Source organism: Rutidosis leptorrhynchoides, chromosome 1, assembly GCF_046630445.1.
Source record: "Rutidosis leptorrhynchoides isolate AG116_Rl617_1_P2 chromosome 1, CSIRO_AGI_Rlap_v1, whole genome shotgun sequence".
NCBI lineage: Eukaryota > Viridiplantae > Streptophyta > Magnoliopsida > Asterales > Asteraceae > Rutidosis > Rutidosis leptorrhynchoides.
The window spans coordinates 648,589,172-648,609,188 of NC_092333.1; the positions used below are offsets into that span (position 1 = coordinate 648,589,172).

Genomic DNA, 20,017 nt, shown 5'->3' on the forward strand with positions numbered 1-20,017 from the left:
ACCGAGCAAAACGTTCACCACCTTTCGTACGTTCACCACCTGTAACTCGATCAAGACATCTAGCCAATATTGTCGCCGTTGATTTTTCTTTAGAATCATCATCTAGTCGAACAAGTACTCCAATTCAAAATTCTAACAATCCATCTTTTGAACCCGACTTCACAATTGAGAACCCGGAGGATATTCAAGGACAATTCCAAGATCCAGAACCACTAATCATTCCTCCTGAACCACAAACCGTTAAATCAGAATCTTCTAGTGATTCGGATTCAACCAATTCAAAAATGGAAATAACGGAACCTCACAGTATGGAAGACCGAATGAGAGCCACACGCACGGGCCAAGGTCACGCCATTATTCAGCCAGATGTTAGAGCATCAGATTTTGAAATCAAAGGACAAATCCTACACATGATCACTAATCAATGTCAATTTGGTGGTACAACAAAAGAAGATCCAAACGAACATCTTCGAACTTTTAATAGGATTTGTAATCTATTTAAAACCGAGAAGTTGAGGATGAAACTATTTATCTTATGTTGTTCCCCTGGACTTTAAAAGGAGAAGCCAAAGATTGGTTAGAATCGTTACCCGAAGGAACGATTGACTCATGGGATGTTTTAGTTGAGAAATTTCTTCAAAGATTCTTTCCGGCATCTAAATCCGTGAGACTTCAAGGAGAAATTGCCACGTTTATGCAAAAGCCAAATGAAACGCTATATGAGGCATGGACAAGATTCGGAAGGATGTTGAGAGGATGCCCTCAACACGGTCTAGATACTTTTCAAATAGTACAAATCTTCTATAAAGGCGTAGACATCACCACACGAAAAGACATCGACACAGCAGCTGGTGGTTCCATTATGAAGAAAACCGCAACCGAAGCTCACAAGATCATTGATAACACAGCAACCCACTCTCATGAGTGGCATCAGGAAAAAGACATTTTTCATTCATCTAAAGCGGCTAGAGCCGATTCTAGCCATAACTTTGATTCTGTTTCCGCAAAAATAGATGCTTTCGAGAGACGAATGGAAAAAATGACTAAAGATATTCACGCAATACGAATCAATTGTGAGCAATGCGGTGGACCACACTTAACGAAAGATTGTAATGTTGAACAAATGATGGAACAACGTGAGAATGTTTCCTACATGAACCAAAGGCCGGAAAATAATTATCAAAATAATTATCAACCGCCAAGGCCAAACTTCAATCGAAATCAGAACATTCTTTACAATCCAAAAGGACCCGATAATAACTCGTATAACCAACAAGGTCCAAATAACTAACCAACTCAAAATAACACTTTCAGTCAACAAAGACCTAGCTTGTATAAACCACCACAACAAACCGAAGAGAAAAAGTCAAATCTGGAAGAAGTGGTATTTAAGCTAGTTGAATCTCAAACACAATTTATTGAAACTCAAACCCAAACGAATGAGAGGTTTGATCAGTCATTTAGAACTCAACAAGATTCCATTTTGAATCTAGAAAAACAAGTAGGTACTCTTGTTAGATTAATGAGTGAAAGGGAACAAGGAAAGCTACCGAGTAATACTGAAGTAAATCCTCGGAATGAAAATGTTAACATGGTTTCAACGAATTCTGAAAAACCAACACCAGAAGATGGGAAAGTTTTAGATGTGAGTAACAATGAAGAAGTTACACCACCACCACCACCACCTGAGTATGTAAAGCCAGTGGTGGCACCATACAGACCACCCATCTCGTTTCCAAGAAAAGGAGTTGAGTATGAGCAAGTAATAGGTAATAAAGTTTGTGATACCATTGGAAAGAAGAAGAAGAAGAAGAAGAATAAGAAAGTGCAAGAAACAAAAACAGTATAAGTAAACCCGGTGAACACAGTTCCACCAAAACCTCCACCTAGGGTAGGTGATCCGGGTGAATTTATTGTTCCTTGTCTACTTAGTGATTGTGTCATGTATGATGCACTAGCAGATTTAGGTGCAAGTGTGAGTGTTATGCCTCTTTTTTTATATAAGAGATTAGGAGTAGGTGAGTTAAGTCCAACGGATATGAGTGTTCGACTCCTTGATCAAACCATTAAACACCCAGTTGGAATTGCTGACAACCTACCCGTTCAAGTAGGTAATTTAACCTTTCTAGTCGAATTTATTGTCATTGACATAAAAGAGGACTCAAACATTCCTCTAATTTTAGGTCGACCATTCTTAGCGTCCACCGAGGCGTTATTTGATGTAAGAAAGGGTAGAATGACACTTAGTAATGATGAGAAATCGATCACCTTTGTGATTCGAAAGTCTAAATCTCCACCAACCAAAACCGTTGAACCAACAAAAATGATTGGTAAGAACCATGTTGTTTTACCAACTCCAACGGTAGTGCTTAATAATAATAAAATGCCTAAGTGTGGGGAAAATGAAGTAACACCTAATGATGACCTGATAACAAAGAACCCCGTTGTTGATACGAAATTAAACGATCCTGTTATTAATAGTTCAATGAAGAAACTTATTAAACGGGTCTACGATGCTAGAATTAAGGGAAACTTTAAGTTATGTAACCGGTTAGTATCCAATCTATCGCCTAAAGAAAAGGTAAAACTAGTTGAATTTGTGGATATTACGGAAGAAACTGGTCACTGGCTTAAAGCTAAAGTCACAGATATGCAAGTTGATTATGGTCCAAGAGAAAATGACGATGAAGTTAATCACAATTTCGACACCACAGCTACCTAAGTGTGGGGAGATTCAAATGTTCTAAAAAGAAAATGTTGTCTAGAGTTAGTTGTTCTTTTCTCGTGTAGTTCCGATAATGGAATTCGATTGGTCTTTTCCACTAGCAGACACTAAAGAACTAGTTTTCTCCCCCATTCTGAATTTTTTTTGTTTTGTATGAAATTAATATGTTTTTTTTTTAAGTTTTGTGTGAATTTTTAAAAATAAAATTTACTTTATTTCATTAAGTTTAAAAAATGATTTCTAAAATTCGTCGTGAGTTGAAGATTAGGTCGTTGAACCGAAATTGCTTTACCCAAGGATGGGGCGACAAATTTTGTTATCATTATTTTTAATTTTATTGATTTAAAGTATGCCAAAAATATTAGATTTTATAAATTTTTGAAAGTGAGGATATATACCAAACTTCAAAAATATGTATATATATGTTTGTATTTTATGTTATGTACAAAATATGGTAAAACAACGCACTTTCAAAGACTGTCATTAAGTTCAGAAAAAGGTACTAATTTTGACAACAAGACGCAAAATATTAAATGTGAAATAACAACAATATGTTTGCAAACTCGGTATTTTTAATCATTTTTCTACACTAATCACCCTCATGAATTTAAATTTTTACTGATTTCTTGCAAATGAGGGCATTGCAAGATCTCAAGTGTGGGGAAGGGTTATAAATTCTCTCGGGTTTACACTTGGTTTAATTGCCAAATTTTGTGAAAATTTGAAAAAATTTCAACTAAATGAATTCAAAATCATGTTTATACATATTTATGAACGATAAAACTAGGTGTTAATACCGAAATTATTGTTACTTCGAAAAGGACATAAATTGAGAAACAACTAAAACGCTTGAATTTATTTATTAAGATATAAAAAGACGCATGAAAAAAGCCAAGTGTGGGGAGAATGTACCAAGTTATTCAATTAAAAACTATCTATCACATGTTTCTGTAAAGTTATTGCAGGTACTTTTTGGACTAAATTAACCGCTTTACCCGGTTTATTTGAAAGAAAAGATGGATCTACACGATGAATCAATTCCATCATTAAAAGGAAGTAAAGTCTTCCGAAAAAGAAATGCGCTTCTTGATTTAGGTCAGGAAGTTGTCATCCAGACCAGTTGTAGAGTCTACGAAAAACCTTGAAAAGTTTTCTCGAAAATCAGCTGGAAATCCACGGACCTCAGCATCAAACAGGGTCGCCATGTGGTCAGACTTATCCTAACCATGAGAGGATCTGTCTCATAAAATGGGGAGGGCACCGTGCAAATTAGCTTGATAAGACTAAGGAATCAGACTCCCAGAAAGGATAATCTCCTTAAAGATCAAAAATCAGCTTTTAAGACTGATATTACTCAATCCTTGAGATTGACCTTAAAGATTGAGAATTACAAACTCATGGAATTCGATGATATCTAAACTCGAGCTTGAACGAGAAAATATTTTGATCAAAATTACAAACCGATTTGTTTTCTAAAAACCCATTTTCAATGTGTTCATTACCATTGAACGTAAAATCCTAGGAATTCACCTGGAATTCATTAGGTCACCTGAACTAAATCGGGTGTCAACTGTAAGAACGGTGGTTGCATAGCATGGTCGAAGACAGGACCTTGTGCCAGACCGAAAAATCATAGGATGATCTTTACTATTGCTCCTACAAAGGATAGTAATAGCATCCGACACGTTTTAGACCATGAACAAATTCATGTCATTAGACATTGCCTTAACAATTGCTTGTTCATAGCTTTCCTTTACAACTGGACGGTAGTTTGCCGAAAGGTAATATACGGGACAAGTAAACTGGACGTGTTGCTTTCCTAATACAAGGTTAGCAAGTGGGTGACACAAAACCGCAAATATTGAGCTAAAATTTTCAAATATGAAACCCACAAAACCCACAAAAATATTTTGCAACACCGGTGAAGGGTTATTCCGGAAAACTTGTCTAGGGTAAAATCTAGCTTGAATTTTCAAAAGATCAAATGTTTTTATAAAGATCCAATTTCCTTAAAGGATCTAAATTTTCATAGTCATGTGGGACTGTAAACCACAATGTTACTATCATTGTCTATACCGCCGTATCAAAATCACTGATGTATAAAGTGTGAAGAATAAAGAAGTGATTCGTGTGATTTAATTTCAAGTTATGTATTGCTTGAGGACAAGCAACGTTCAAGTGTGGGGATATTTGATAGTGCTCCAAATGAACATATATTTAGTAGAAATATCCTTCCAATATGTAAAGTTTTCAGTTGTAATTGTTCTATTTTCAAGTAATATCCGTTTATATTAAATAAGTGCGCAGACAAAAGGCGAAAATGAAGATTCAAAGACAAAACCGTCCAAAAAGCTCAAATGTACAAGATACAATCCAAGTGGTTCAATTTATTGATGAGAAACGTCTAAAAATGACAAGAGTACAAGTTGTGAAACGCAAAGTACAAGATATTAAATTGTACGAAAGGACGTTCGAAAATCTGAAACTGGGACTTGAGCCAACAATCAACGCCCGACGCAATGGACCAAAAATTATGAGTCAACTATGCACAAGAATAAAATATAATATATAAATAATTATATAAATTATTTATATATTATATATATTTAATAAATATGTCGACAAATAAAAATCCAAAAATGGTGAGCTGGATCTGCGAAACTCCGCGATCTCGGAGCTGGAAGGCATATTTGCTACGCGATCTCGGAGCAGTCAGAAATCAAAATGCCTATAAAAGGCACGAGCCCTCTGCCGAATCCATTGCACAATATCTATCTATCTCTCAATCTCACTGTCTCTATATATATTTATATTTATATTATAATTTTAATTTAATTTAAGTTAATAATAAGTTATGGTTTAATTGGGTTATTGTAAGAAATGTTTTACGGGTTTTAAGTCGGAACTCTGTCCGTGTAACGCTACGCGATAAATAATCACTGTAAGCTATGTTTAAATTATTTAAATTAATGTCTCGTAACTAAGTTATTATTATGCTTATTTGAGCCGAAGTAATAGTGATATTAGACTAAAAATTAAGATTGGGTTATTAAATTTTGTACCATAATTAGGGTATGGACAAAAGACCGACACTTGTGGACATTGGACCATGAACCATTAATAGATGGGGGGTATTGTCTAATTGAATGAAAATTCTTTGGAGCCTGTCGAACCTATCTTCAAATTAGTTAATCTAATAATTATTAAATGATTATGCATGTCCTAGTTAGTGACGTTTATAAGACATCTTTAACAATCATTTAATTAATCAATTAAGTTGGGTAATTGATTATTCATTCTGATCAAGTGGGTAAATTAATAATCATGGACTAATTAAAATAAGGGTGGATTACATACAAGGATAATTGGTGTAATTGTTAACAAAGTATTAAAGACCTTGGATTACACACAGTCGATAACCTGGTGAATCATTAAACAAAGTATTAAGACCTTGTTACAGTTCGAATCCCTAATTAGTTGGAATATTTGACTTCGAGAATAAGGTTAATTTGACGATCATTTTATAATTATGACCGATGGACTATTGTGGACAAAAACCAGATAGGTATCAAATAAATCCAGGATAAAGGACAATTAACCCAAGATAATTAATTAAAATCAAAATGCCAAACATCATGATTACAGAAGTTTAAATAAGCATAATTGTTTTATTGTATTTCTCATCATACTTTTATTTACTCGCAATTTTATTTATTGTCATTTAAATATTGTAATTTATTTTACGCACTTTAATTATTGTCATTTATCTTTACGCTTAAAATATAAAATCGACAAACCAGTCAATAAACGGTAAACCCCCTTTTATATATTATTAATATATATATATATATATATATATATATATATATATATATATATATATATATATATATATAAAATATATTTTGTACAAATATAATTGTTTAAAAATATAGTGTTAAACTTTACCAGCTCCCTGTGGAACGAACCGAACTTACTAAAAACCACACTACTGTACGATTAGGTACACTGCCTATAAGTGTTGTAGCAAGGTTTAGGTATATCCACTCTATAAATAAATAAAACTTGTGTAATTTGTAACATATTTCGTAATAAAAATATAACTATTTCGTACCCCGCTCCAACATCATCAGTAACCGTACACATCTCTCGTGTACAAAACATCATACACATAACCTGTGTATAAAAATTATTCTCTCGATACATAACATTCACTTTGCTTTCATTGCTTGGCTTAGTAACCGACCTTAACATATAATGTGCATCAATAATATTTCCAAAACAGAAAATCTCGTCTGTATAATATATAAACTTCGAAGTACTAAACACCACGCCCACTAGCTCTTCCGTCTAGTGAAAATTCTGGGTGGGGGTGTTAAACCCGGTAGCTACCTTTAGGATTCACGTGAATTAGGGGCCATACCCGTTTCCTAATTCTTAGGTTACCAAGCTATAATAATCAGGGGAAAATATTCACATCAATTAGTGGTAATTATAACGTCCAACTAATTCAATAATAACCTACAGAACTTCTGTCTGTATAATAATTCATTCGAGGGATGTTTTGCTTGTGTCATATCGCGTCAAACATTTATAAAAGCATTTCATGTATTCTCAGTCCCAAAAATATATATTGCAAAAGCATTTAATAAAAACAGTTATAAAAACAGCGCATGTATTCTCAGTCCCAAAAATGTAAAGAGTAAAAGGGAATCAAATGAACTCACGCATATAAATATTGTAAAACAGTTATTAAAACTTTGCATGAATTCACAGTCCAAAAATGTAATGAGAAAAAGGGAGCAAATGAACTCACTATACAATATTTTGTGTTAAAAAATATTCATACGACGATACTGAACAATACAGGGTTGGCCTTGGATTCACGAACTTATATCATTCATATGTATATTAAAACATATAATCGTAATCGAATAAATTTATATATATTATTATTAATGATGTAATTTTTATATTAATAAATTATATATGTTATATTATATATTTAAATAAATAATAACTTTAATATAGTTAAGTTTTATATTATATATCTTTTTATATAAGAAATCTTTTGTTTACAAAATATAGTTATAATAATACTAGAATAAGTATAATGATAAAACGAATAATTTTAATACTACTAATGTTACTATTAATAATAGTTTTTATGAAAATAAGGATAGATTAAATATAATTATATTTTTAGTAATAATTATATAAATTTTTAATAATAACAATATTGTTAATGATACTCACATTAATGATAATGATAATATTAATAATAATACTTATGTCGGTATTAATAATACTATTAATTATAAAATGATATTAATACTAATATTAATGAAAATAATAATAAATTGTATTATTTTCATAATAATAATAACCCTAATCATAATAATATTAATACATATATTAGTAACAATAGCTATAATACATAAATGATAAAATTTAACAATAATCAACATATTAATAATACTTATAGAAATAATAATAATAATAATAATAATAATAATAATAATAATAATAATAATAATAATAATAATAATGACTATGATATTTATAATTAGGATAATATTAATAATAATGATAATTATAATACTAACACTAATAATAATTATAATACTTATAAATATAAATGTGATAATAACTATAATTATAATCATAATACTAATAATAATAATAATAATAATAATAATAATAATAATAATAATAATAATAATCATAATAATAACAACAACAACAACAACAACAACAACAATAATAATAATAATAATAATAATAATAATAATAATAATAATAATAATAATAATAATAATAATAATAATAATAATAATAATAATAATAATAATAATAATAATAATAATAATAAAAGAAAGGAGAACTACCTTTAAAGGAAACAAAAAAATTACTGTCCCGACCTGGGTTAGAACTCGAGACCTCACGCCCACCCGAAAACACCACGAACCACTACACCGTTTCTGTCTTTCCTGATTTAACTCACATAATTAAATTTATAACCCGTTTTCTCTTTCTATTAATCCCTTTTTCTTCAACCACTCAACCGGAAGTTTTTTTATTTATCAATCAAAACAACAATTTCACTTTGGTTTAGAATTCATAAATGATACAGAAGCAACTTCTAATAGACGTTTGGATTAATCAGAACTGAATAAACAAAAGTAAAAGCTGGAAAACAGTCGCGAAAAAGAATTGAAGTCCAACATCGATTTTTAATTTCTACACAGTTTTAGACAAAAGTTACAACACAGATTGTGTTGCAAATGATTCTTAGAAACTATATGAATCATTAATTTCAACATAAAAGACCCATAGAACTTCAATTTGAACTTAGAACACACATTTAACTTTTAGATTTAAAAGTTTGACTCACGAATTCAAATTCGATACGATAAATTGACATTTGAAACTTTGCAGAAAGTTTAAATAAAAGATTTCTAACACTTCTGCACTTTTAGATTTTTAAAAACGATTCAAAATCAAGCTATTGATGTTCTTGGTCAAGAACAGAGGGAACGGTTTTGTTTTTCTTAATTTCTGTTTTTAATTTTTGAAATGCAGTAGTAGGTATCATCATATATAGATAATACTCAAATAATTAGAGTTCATAAAGGTGATTGGATCGATTTTTGTTTGTAATGAGAATTCGATTATGATGGGTAACAGAATGCAGACAGGAAGGGTGTTAAAGGAAAGATTGATGTCGATATACAACAGAAATTGATTCTTTAATAGTTTAATATCCAACAATTTTTGTATTCAACTGAATTATAATATATATATCGTTGATCTCCAACAGATCCTAAGCGTTTTTTTATTTATATTCTATATAAGATTATAAATACAATTAAATAATAATAATACAGTTTATAATATAATAAATAATAAAAATGCTAATAATAATAATAATAGAAATTATAATAATAATATTAAGAATCAAAAGAATACTAATAGTAAAAAAAATGATATCAATTTTAATGGTATTTAATAATAATAATAATAATAATAATATAAATAACAAGAATAATGATATTTATTAATAATAAAGTTAATAAAAATTTTAGTAATAACATTAGTAATTATTAATGATAATAACATTAATAATGACATTAATATTAATAACAATAATATTATTAATGATAATAATAATAATACTAATTATAATAATATTAATATTTAATATTATTCATGATAATAATAATATAAGTAATAATACTATAACAACTTATATATATCAAATTTCATATATATCTATATGTATATATATTATATTAATAATATTAATATAACATTTATATTTTAACTTCTAACCTTTAAATAGTATTTTATTTCAAATTATATTCCTAATCATTATATATATATATATATATATATATATATATATATATATATATATATATATATATATATATATATATATATATATATATATATATATATATATATATATATATGCATCTATTTACAAATAGTTGTTCGTGAATCGTCGGGAATTGTCAAAGGTCAAATGAATACATGAACATCGTTCCAAAATTTTCGAGACACAACATTATAGACTTTGCTTATCATGTCGGAAACATATAAAGATCAAATTTAAATTTGATCGAAAATTTTCGGGTCGTCACAGTGCCTACTCGTTAAAGAAATTTGGTCCCAAAATTTGATTGGGATCGTCATAGTTGAAAATAAGTATGTTTTCATGACTCATATGAGCTGATAAATAGAGTTTTTATTACCATTGAGTAATAAGGATAAAATAATTCGATTATTCGAAGAGTACGAATGAAGCTATCACAAAAGAGTGAAATGAGTAAATGTAAATTTGTCTTAACCGGTGACGTAGTCACGGTTGATTTCCGAAATTCAAGGGATTTAAAGAATATCTTCGAGATCTTTATAAGATTCGATTCTTTGGTGAATAAGGAAATTAGGATCTCTTTAATTATATGGGGTAATCTACCTTGATTGCTATGTCTGATATTTCACTATAAGTTTTACCTCTTACGTTCCATTATTTTCACCACTCCTATAATCTCTTCCTCAATTCTTACTTCCAAAGGATGGTGAAAATGCTTAATCCAGTTCTGATCCTGGACCTTATCTTGACTATCGCAACAATCATCCTTCTATTCCAACTCCCACTGGAGGAATCTGTTTACTTCTACTTCGCCCTAGGGATTGTTGTATTTATAATTCTTCCGTGTCTTTACATTGCTATACGCAGTGATATCCACGGTTTGTAATATCTGTGTTATTGTTGGGCTTTATACTTTCCCTTGTATTTCGGAGTTCCATGCTTTTATTTTCTCTTCCCGACTTCAAGTCAAGCGAATAATGGTCCAGAATTCGTAGGCATAAAGTTTCGATTGAACATGACTAATGTTCTAAGAGAGAGATTGTAATAGCATGATCTTGATTAGTTAAATTACCAGAATTCAAGAGAAAAGATAGAACTATCAGGAAATTATGTTCTTGACATGATTATATATTAGATAGAATGTAAGAGTCATGTAAAATGGTACATGATGATGTTATAGTCTGTGAATCATCATGTTTCATTAGAAACTCTGCATGACTTACTGTAATATAATCACATTGATCAAGTGTCATTATATTATACTAACTCATGCATCAATTTCCAACACTACTTCAAAAACATTCATATTTTAAATTCGAATCTTTCAGAATTTAGAAACTAAAACAGTTTCCTTTCTGATGTAACACTGATATCGCGAAGAGATAAATGATTTCAGATAAAAATAGTTATGAAAATATCTTTAGAAATATCGAGGATATTTATAATGAAAGATACGATGATATCTTAGAATTTCTAATGTCGAAGGATGTTGAAGAAAATTTGTCCGTAAAGGTTTAGAGTCAGGAGTAAGGTATTCGTTAATGACTTCAGCAGATACTGAATCATTTGGGTTCTTTGAAGGCATGTTTAGTCTCTGTAATTTGTCCACAGCCTCCTTCATGGTTTGCTTAATTCATTTTTTAGTATCAAAATCTTTGAGCTTTTTCAACACTCCATTCTTTATCATCAAACTTTTGACTGTTAAGGCAGTCTTCAGTTTTTACTGCTTCATCAACTTTTTCAAAACTCAGAAAACTGATTCATAGGCTAAAGCGCTTTTCAGAAATTCAGAATTTAAGTTCGTATATATATATATATATATATATATATATATATATATATATATATATATATATATATATATATATATATATATATATATATATATATATATATAATTGTTGTCGTAGAATCGCTGAGAAATTCGAGATTATTGATAGATGCCTCCCGGTATTTGGTATGGTAATTATCGTTACAAGATACCGATGAGTTCATGATAAGACTTCAATAGATAAATATAGTGATTTGTCGGAGAGATTGAAGCCAAGGAGCAACGAGGTTGCTGGTACGTCTGCTGGTAATATGGTGGAATATAAAAGGTTCCCCGGTAACAATAAAAGAGCACGCATATATATCAAGGTTATAATAAGGTTGTTTCAGACGAAAAGTCGAAGTTGACTTGCTGGAGCTGTGACAAAATTGACTATCTCGAATAGGAGTTGCAAAGTTATTTTCAGTAATAATAACGCTAAAGGAATTAGCACAGCTACATGTTAAACGTTTACTCAGTTTCCGAGAGTTTTTCAGGTGCATAACTATATGCATAAATCTTTCGATCCGTAGATGAAGTCTGGTTAGTTCATCCTCTCGATTGAGGTGTTTTCAAGAATCAATAAAGGTTTGAATGTAGATTGTAATCGTCAAGATACAAATGAGGTTTAAGATGAAATTAAGTGGCAAACTTGAAGAAATGTTTAGTTTCAGATGTTATGATCAATATTTTAATACATTTTAATTGTCCAATGTTAGTAGTCCACAGTTAGTAGTCCACAGTTAGTAGTTCAATAATTCATATATAGTTTAATATATTATATTCGAATTAATTATTACGTGTCGTGACCCATTGTATACATGTCTCAGACTCGATCACAACTCAAAGTATATATATTATTTTAGAATCAATCTCGACCCTTTATATGCTAACTCGAGCATTACCGCGATATAGAGTGACTTATGGTTATTCCAAATAATATATATAGATGACGTCGATATGATATGTCAAAACAGCGCATACATGTCCCGATTTATCCGATGATATTTAAAGTGCGTAAAATAAATAATAGAAATTAAATGACGATAAATAAAATTGCGATAAATAAACTGCGATAAATAAATTGCGATAAATAAAATGTAATAAGGAATTAACAGTTAGCTAGGAACAGTTAGCTAGGATTTTGTTAGCATGGTTTCTTAACAAAATTTGTCATAGTTAATTTGTTTGTTTCTAACAAATTTTATTTTGTCCAATATTTTCTTCATTATGCCACTTGTTGGATTCTGATAGGTCAAAATCCAAATATGAAATTGAATGAAAATGGTTATTCTGTGGTGAACGGATTCGTATATCTGTGGATGTAAGTAGGATAGTAAGTTACTGTTGAATCAGATTCGAAGAATGTACAGTGTAACTTATTAATGTGAAATCTAAATATTCCTCGGGTATTATCTACCCGTTAAAATATTTTCACTATTAACAGTTTGTACAAAAGAATTTTTAATTACAATCTTTATGAAAACATATATACATATATATTTTCTTCAGATGTAATCATGGATTTAATGAGTTAATATAATATTAATCTCATTTGCTTTCGGTTTTAGCTAGAATAAATAATCTCCAAGACTTTAGAGATTACATAATCGCTGCCTAATAGTTCTCCAATGAAGTTATGAATCAATACTTTATCATTTGTTGTTGTTGGTATGACTTGGTATCTACAGAGCGTATGACATTGGTGCTCGTGGGACAGATTGTAAAGTTGAGGTTTACGACGCGGTTGTGGTTGGTGGTGGTATTAATGTTGATGTTGGTGGTGTTGTCGATGTTGCTTGTGATACTTGAAAATTGTGCATCACATTCTCCAAAGTCACTACTCGAGCGCGAAGCTCGTTGACTTCTTCTATTACTCAGGGATGATTGTTAGTTCGTATAAGCGAATGAATAAGATCTAGCATCTGAGATAGTATATAATCGACGAGATACTCTGGAAATGAGAGAGAAAATGATGTCTCGAACAGGTTCGCCAGTAAGTGCTTCAGGTTCTTCGCCAAGAGGGAAATGTGGTGGATGGAAGGGATCACATTCTTCTTGTCTCCAATGATTAAGTAGGCTACAAACCCATCCCCAATTCATCCAGAATAGATGATGGCTAATTGGATGATCCATTCCGGTTACACTGTTTTTGGAGCTCGAGTGAAACTCCATATCGAAATCCGAGGGACTTGAACTAGTGGCGAGTTCCATTTCGTACAATTGAATAAAGGATTTTTCGATATGAAATGATTTTTGGCTATCGGATGGTATTCTAATTACATAGAATATCTATATATATAGAACAAAAGATTTCATAGATTACGAAGGAATTTACGGAATATGTCAGACAAGGTTTACAGTAACAGATACGCTAAGATATGAATTAGCAGATACGCTAAGATATGAATTTTGTCTATACACTATTCATGCAATTAATGCAGTAAGATGTGTCTAGACTAAGAATGATAAGCAAGTAATTTTCTAAGGATGATAAGCAGATGATTTCCGACTAGAAATGATAAGCAAAACTTTTAACATGCAGACCAGGTTCAAGTCCAGACTTATTAATGTATCCTAACAACTACTAGGTCGAAGTTCAGACTCACTAATGCATCCTAACAACTACCTGTTAAACACACTAATGCAAGACCTGGTTCGCTAAGACCATCGCTCTGATACCAACTGAAATGCCCCGTCCATATCGATTATAAACGTTACATAATAATTGATTTCATTGCAAGGTGTTTGACCTCTAAATGATACATTTTACAAACATTGCATTCATTTTTAAAAGGCAAAATTTCATTACATCGAAAGTTGACAGCATGCATACCATTTCGTAATATATCCAACTATAATTAACTTAATAATAATCTTGATGAACTCAACGAATCGAATGCAACGACTTTTGAAATATGTCATGAATGACTCCAAGTAATATCTCTAAAATGAGCAAATGCACAGCGGAAGATTTCTTTAACACCTGAAAATAAACATGCTTTAAAGTGTCAACCAAAAGGTTGGTGAGTTCATAGGTTTATCATAAACAATAAAATTCATCATTTTGATAGACCACAAGATTTAAATGTGCATGGTACAAATGAGCCCGAATCCTATACCCACCTGTAATGTACATGCGATATCTTTTAAATACAGTACACCTTTCTCGTCTACGAAACCATTTTCATAAATCTTAGTAACCGTACACATCTCTCGTGTACAAAACATCATACACATAACCTGTGTATAAAAATCATTCTCTCGATACATAACATTCACTTTGCTTTCATTGCTTGGCTTGGTAACCGACCTTAACATATAATGCGCATCAATAATATTCCCAAAACAGAACATCTCGTCTGTATAATATATAAACTTCGAAGTACTAAACACCACACCACTAGCTCTTTCGTCTAGTAAACATTCTAGGTGGGGGTGTTAAACCCGGTAGCTACCTTTAGGATTCGCGTGTATTAGGGGCCATACCCGTTTCCTAATTATTAGGTTACCAAGCTATAATAATCAGGGGAAAATATTCACATCAATTAGTGGCAATTATAAGGTCCAACTAATTCAATAATAACCTACAGAACTTTTATCTGTATAATAATTCATTCGAGGAATGTTTTGCTTGTGTCATATCGCGTCAAACATTTATAAAAGTATTTCATGTATTCTCAGTCCTAAAAATATATATTGCAAAAGCATTTAATAAAAACAGTTATAAAAACAGCGCATGTATTCTCAGTCCTAAAAATGTAAAGAGTAAAAGGGAATCAAATGAACTCACGCATATAAATATTGTAAAATAGTTATTAAAACTTTGCATGAATTCACAGTCCAAAAATGTAATGAGAAAAAGGGAGCAAATGAACTCACTATACAATATTTTGTAGTAAAAAATATTCATACGACGATACTGAACAATGCATGGTTGGCCTTGAATTCACGAACCTATATCATTCATATGTATATTAAAACATATAATCGTAATCGAATAAATTTATATATATTATTATTAATGATGTAATTTTTATATTAATAAATTATATATGTTATATTATATATTTAAATAAATAATTACTTTAATATAGTTAAGTGTTATATTATATATCTTTTTATATAAGAAATCTTTTGTTTACAAAATATAGTTATAATAATACTAGAATAAGTATAACGATAAAAATAATAATTTTAATACTACTAATGATACTATTAATAATAGTTTTTATGAAAATAATGATAGATTAAATATAATGATATTTTTAGTAATAATTATATAAATTTTTAATAATAAAAATATTGTTAATGATACTCACATTAATGATAATGATAATATTAATAATAATACTTATGTCAGTATTAATAATACTAATAATTGTAAAATGATACTAATACTAATATTAATGAAAATAATAATAAATTGTATTATTTTCATAATAATAATAATAATAATAATAATAATAAAAATAATAATAATAATAATAATAATAATAATAATAATAATAATAATAACCTTAATCATAATAATATTAATACATATATTAGTAACAATAGCTATAATACATAAATGATAAAATTTAATAATAATCAACATATTAATAATACTTATAGCATTAATAATAATAATAATAATAATAATAATAATAATAATGATTATGATATTTATAATTAGGATAATATTAATAATAATGATAATTATAATACTAACACTAATAATAATTATAATACTTATAAATATAAATGTGATAATAATTATAATCATAATAATAATAATAATAATAATAATAATAATAATAATAATAATAATAATAATCATAATAATAACAATAATAATAATAATAATAATAATAATAATAATAATAATAATAATAATAATAATAATAATAATAATAATAATAATAATAATAATAATAATAATAATAATAGAAAGGAGGACTACCTTTAAAGAAACAAAAAAATTACTGTCCCGACCCGGGTTCGAACCCGAGACCTCACGCCCACCCGAAAACACCACGAACCACTACACCGTTTTTGTCTTTCCTGATTTAGCTCACATAATTAAATTTATAACCCGTTTTCTCTTTCTATTAATCCCTTCTTCTTCAACCACTCGACAGGAAGTTTTTTTTTTATTTATCAATCAAAACAACAATTTCACTTTGGTTTATAATTCATAAATGATACAGAAGCAACTTCTAATAAACGTTTGGATTAATCAGAACTGAATAAACAAAAGTAAAAGCTGGAAAACAATCGCGAAAAAGAATTGAAGTCCAACATCGATTTTTGATTTCTACACAGTTTTAGTCCAACATCGATTTTTGATTTCTACACAGATTTTTGATTTCTGCACTTTTAGATTTTTAAAAACGATTCAAAATCAAGTTTTTGATGTTCTTGGTCAAGAACAGAGGGAACGATTTTGTTTTTCTTAATTTATGTTTTTAATTTTTGAAATGCATTAGTAGGTATCATCATATATAGATAATACTCGAATAGTTAGAGTTCATAAAGGTGATTGGATCGATTTTTGTTTGTAATGAGAATTCGATTACGATGGGTAACAGAATGCAGACAGGAAGGACGTTAAAGGAAAGATTGATGTCGATATACAACATAATTTGATTCTTTAACAGTTTAATATCCAACAATTTTTGTATTCAACTGAATTATAATATATGTATCGTTGATCTCCAACAGATCCTACGCGTTTTTTATTTATATTCTATATAAGATTATTAATACAATTAAATAATAATAATAATAAAGTTTATAATATAATAAATAATAAAAATGCTAATGCTAATAATAATAGAAATTATAATAATAATATTAAGAATCAAAATAATACTAATAGTAAAAAAAAATGATATCAATTTTAATGGTATTTAATAATAATAATAATATAAATAACAAGAATAATGATATTTATTAATAATAAAGTTAATAAAAATATTAATAATAACATTAGTAATTTTTAATGATAATAACATTAATAATGAAATTAATATTAATAACAATAATATTATTAATGATAATAATAATACTAATTATAATAATATTAATATGATTCATGATAATAATAATATAAGTAATAATACTATAACAACTTATATATATCAAATTTCATATATATATATATATATATATATATATATATATATATATATATATATATATATATATATATATATATATATATATATATATATATATTATATTAATAATATTAATATAACATTTATATTTTAACTTCTAACCCTTAAATAGTATTTTATTTCAAATTATATTTCTAATCATTATGTGTGTATATATATATATATATATATATATATATATATATATATATATATATATATATATATATATCTATTTACATATAGTTGTTCGTGAATCGTCGGGAATTGTTAAAGGTCAAATGAATAAATGAACATAGTTCCAAAGTTTTCGAGAGTCAACATTATAGACTTTGCTTATCGTGTCGGAAACATATAAAGATTAAGTTTAAATTTTATCGGAAATTTCCGGATCGTCACATCTACAAAAAAAACTGAAAAAACAGTCAATCTGCACACTAAAAAAAAGTCAATCTGCACAAAAAAAGTCAATTTGCACAAAAAAAAAGTCAATCTAGAAAAAAAAACTAAAAAAAAATTCAATCTGCACAAAAAAACTGGAAAAAAGTCAATCTGCACACAAAAAAAGTCAATCTGCACAAAAGAAAGTCAATCTGCAAAAAAAAACTAAAAAATCGTCAATATGCACAAAAAAAGTCAATCTGCACAAAAAAATGTCAATCTGTACAATAAAAGTCAATATGCACAAAAAAACTGCAAAAAAAAACTGCAAAAAAAAGTCAATCTGCACAGAAAAAAGTGTCAATCAGCAAAAAAAACTGCAAAAAAAGTCAATCTGAACGCAGATTGACTTAATCTGCAAAAAAAAAAAACTGCATAGAAAAAAAGTCAATATGCAAAAAAAAAAAATTGTAAAAAAATTCAATCTGCACGCAAGTATGAAAGGTTAGTCGATGGTTCCATGAGTTCTCTACTACATTTGGTTCTCCATGGATTCTCACCCTATATATATATATATATATATATATATATATATATATATATATATATATATATATATATATATATATATATATATATATATATATATATATATATATATATATATATAAAATTAAACTAAACTTCATGAGCTTTTGCCTTTGCTGATGTTAAATTAATATATCTACTAAGTCTTTGACTACATGGATCAAAATAGAAAATGGACTATGAAATATTAAATCTATCTATAGTTAATATTAAAATCTTATAATGATAATGTTATTATTAGCTTAATTCATTTGTTAAGAAAAAAAATAATCTAAGTATGGTGTCATTAATCTAAATAATTTTGCATTAAAATTAAATCTTATTAATTAATTAATTATTATTAAATCTTATTAATAATTATTTTAATTATTAAAATTAAATATTTTTGAATTATTTTAATTAATTATTTTGAATTGAGTACGAGAGGGTATAAAAGCTTGGCAGAAGGAAATCAATTCTAAATTTATATTTTAATTTACACTTTTTAAAATAATATGACAACCAATATTATCTCTTATGATTGGATGTGGATTGTTTAATATGCATTTAAGGTGTTTGATGAAATGTTCAACTAACGAGTTTCTTAGTCGGACTCTATGGTTCCATGGGTCATTAAACTAAATAACTTTAGCATTTACGTTCACTTAATATCTAAAACATATCATTAAACTGTTTCGTTTAAATAAACTCGTGGTTTCACGGGTCATTTCACTAATTTATATTAATTTCCAATATGATTACATGAATCAAAGTAGTAAATGTTTATATAATATAGATCTTAATCTTAATTTGGTGTGATTGTTTAAGTAGTTTATGTTTAGTAAATTTATTTAGGTAAACTGATGAGTATACATTTGTTAATTTGCTTAAGAAATTAATGATTATTGTCCTCTTGATCAATTTTCGAGGATTCATCACCATTTACTTAAAGGATCATGACCTCTACAACTACTAATGTTAATGTTGGAACAGTTGCACGAAGTCGAGCGCGT

At 28.5% G+C, this 20,017-nt stretch overlaps 1 non-coding gene across 1 annotated transcript; it reads right to left on the bottom strand.

Annotated features, from left to right (window-relative positions):
- Positions 1-667: 667 nt before the first annotated feature.
- Positions 668-774, bottom strand: LOC139886906 (small nucleolar RNA R71). The gene has a single exon (XR_011772766.1). It is a non-coding gene; the product is annotated as a small nucleolar RNA R71 (small nucleolar RNA).
- Between the last annotated feature and the right edge of the window lie 19,243 nt (positions 775-20,017).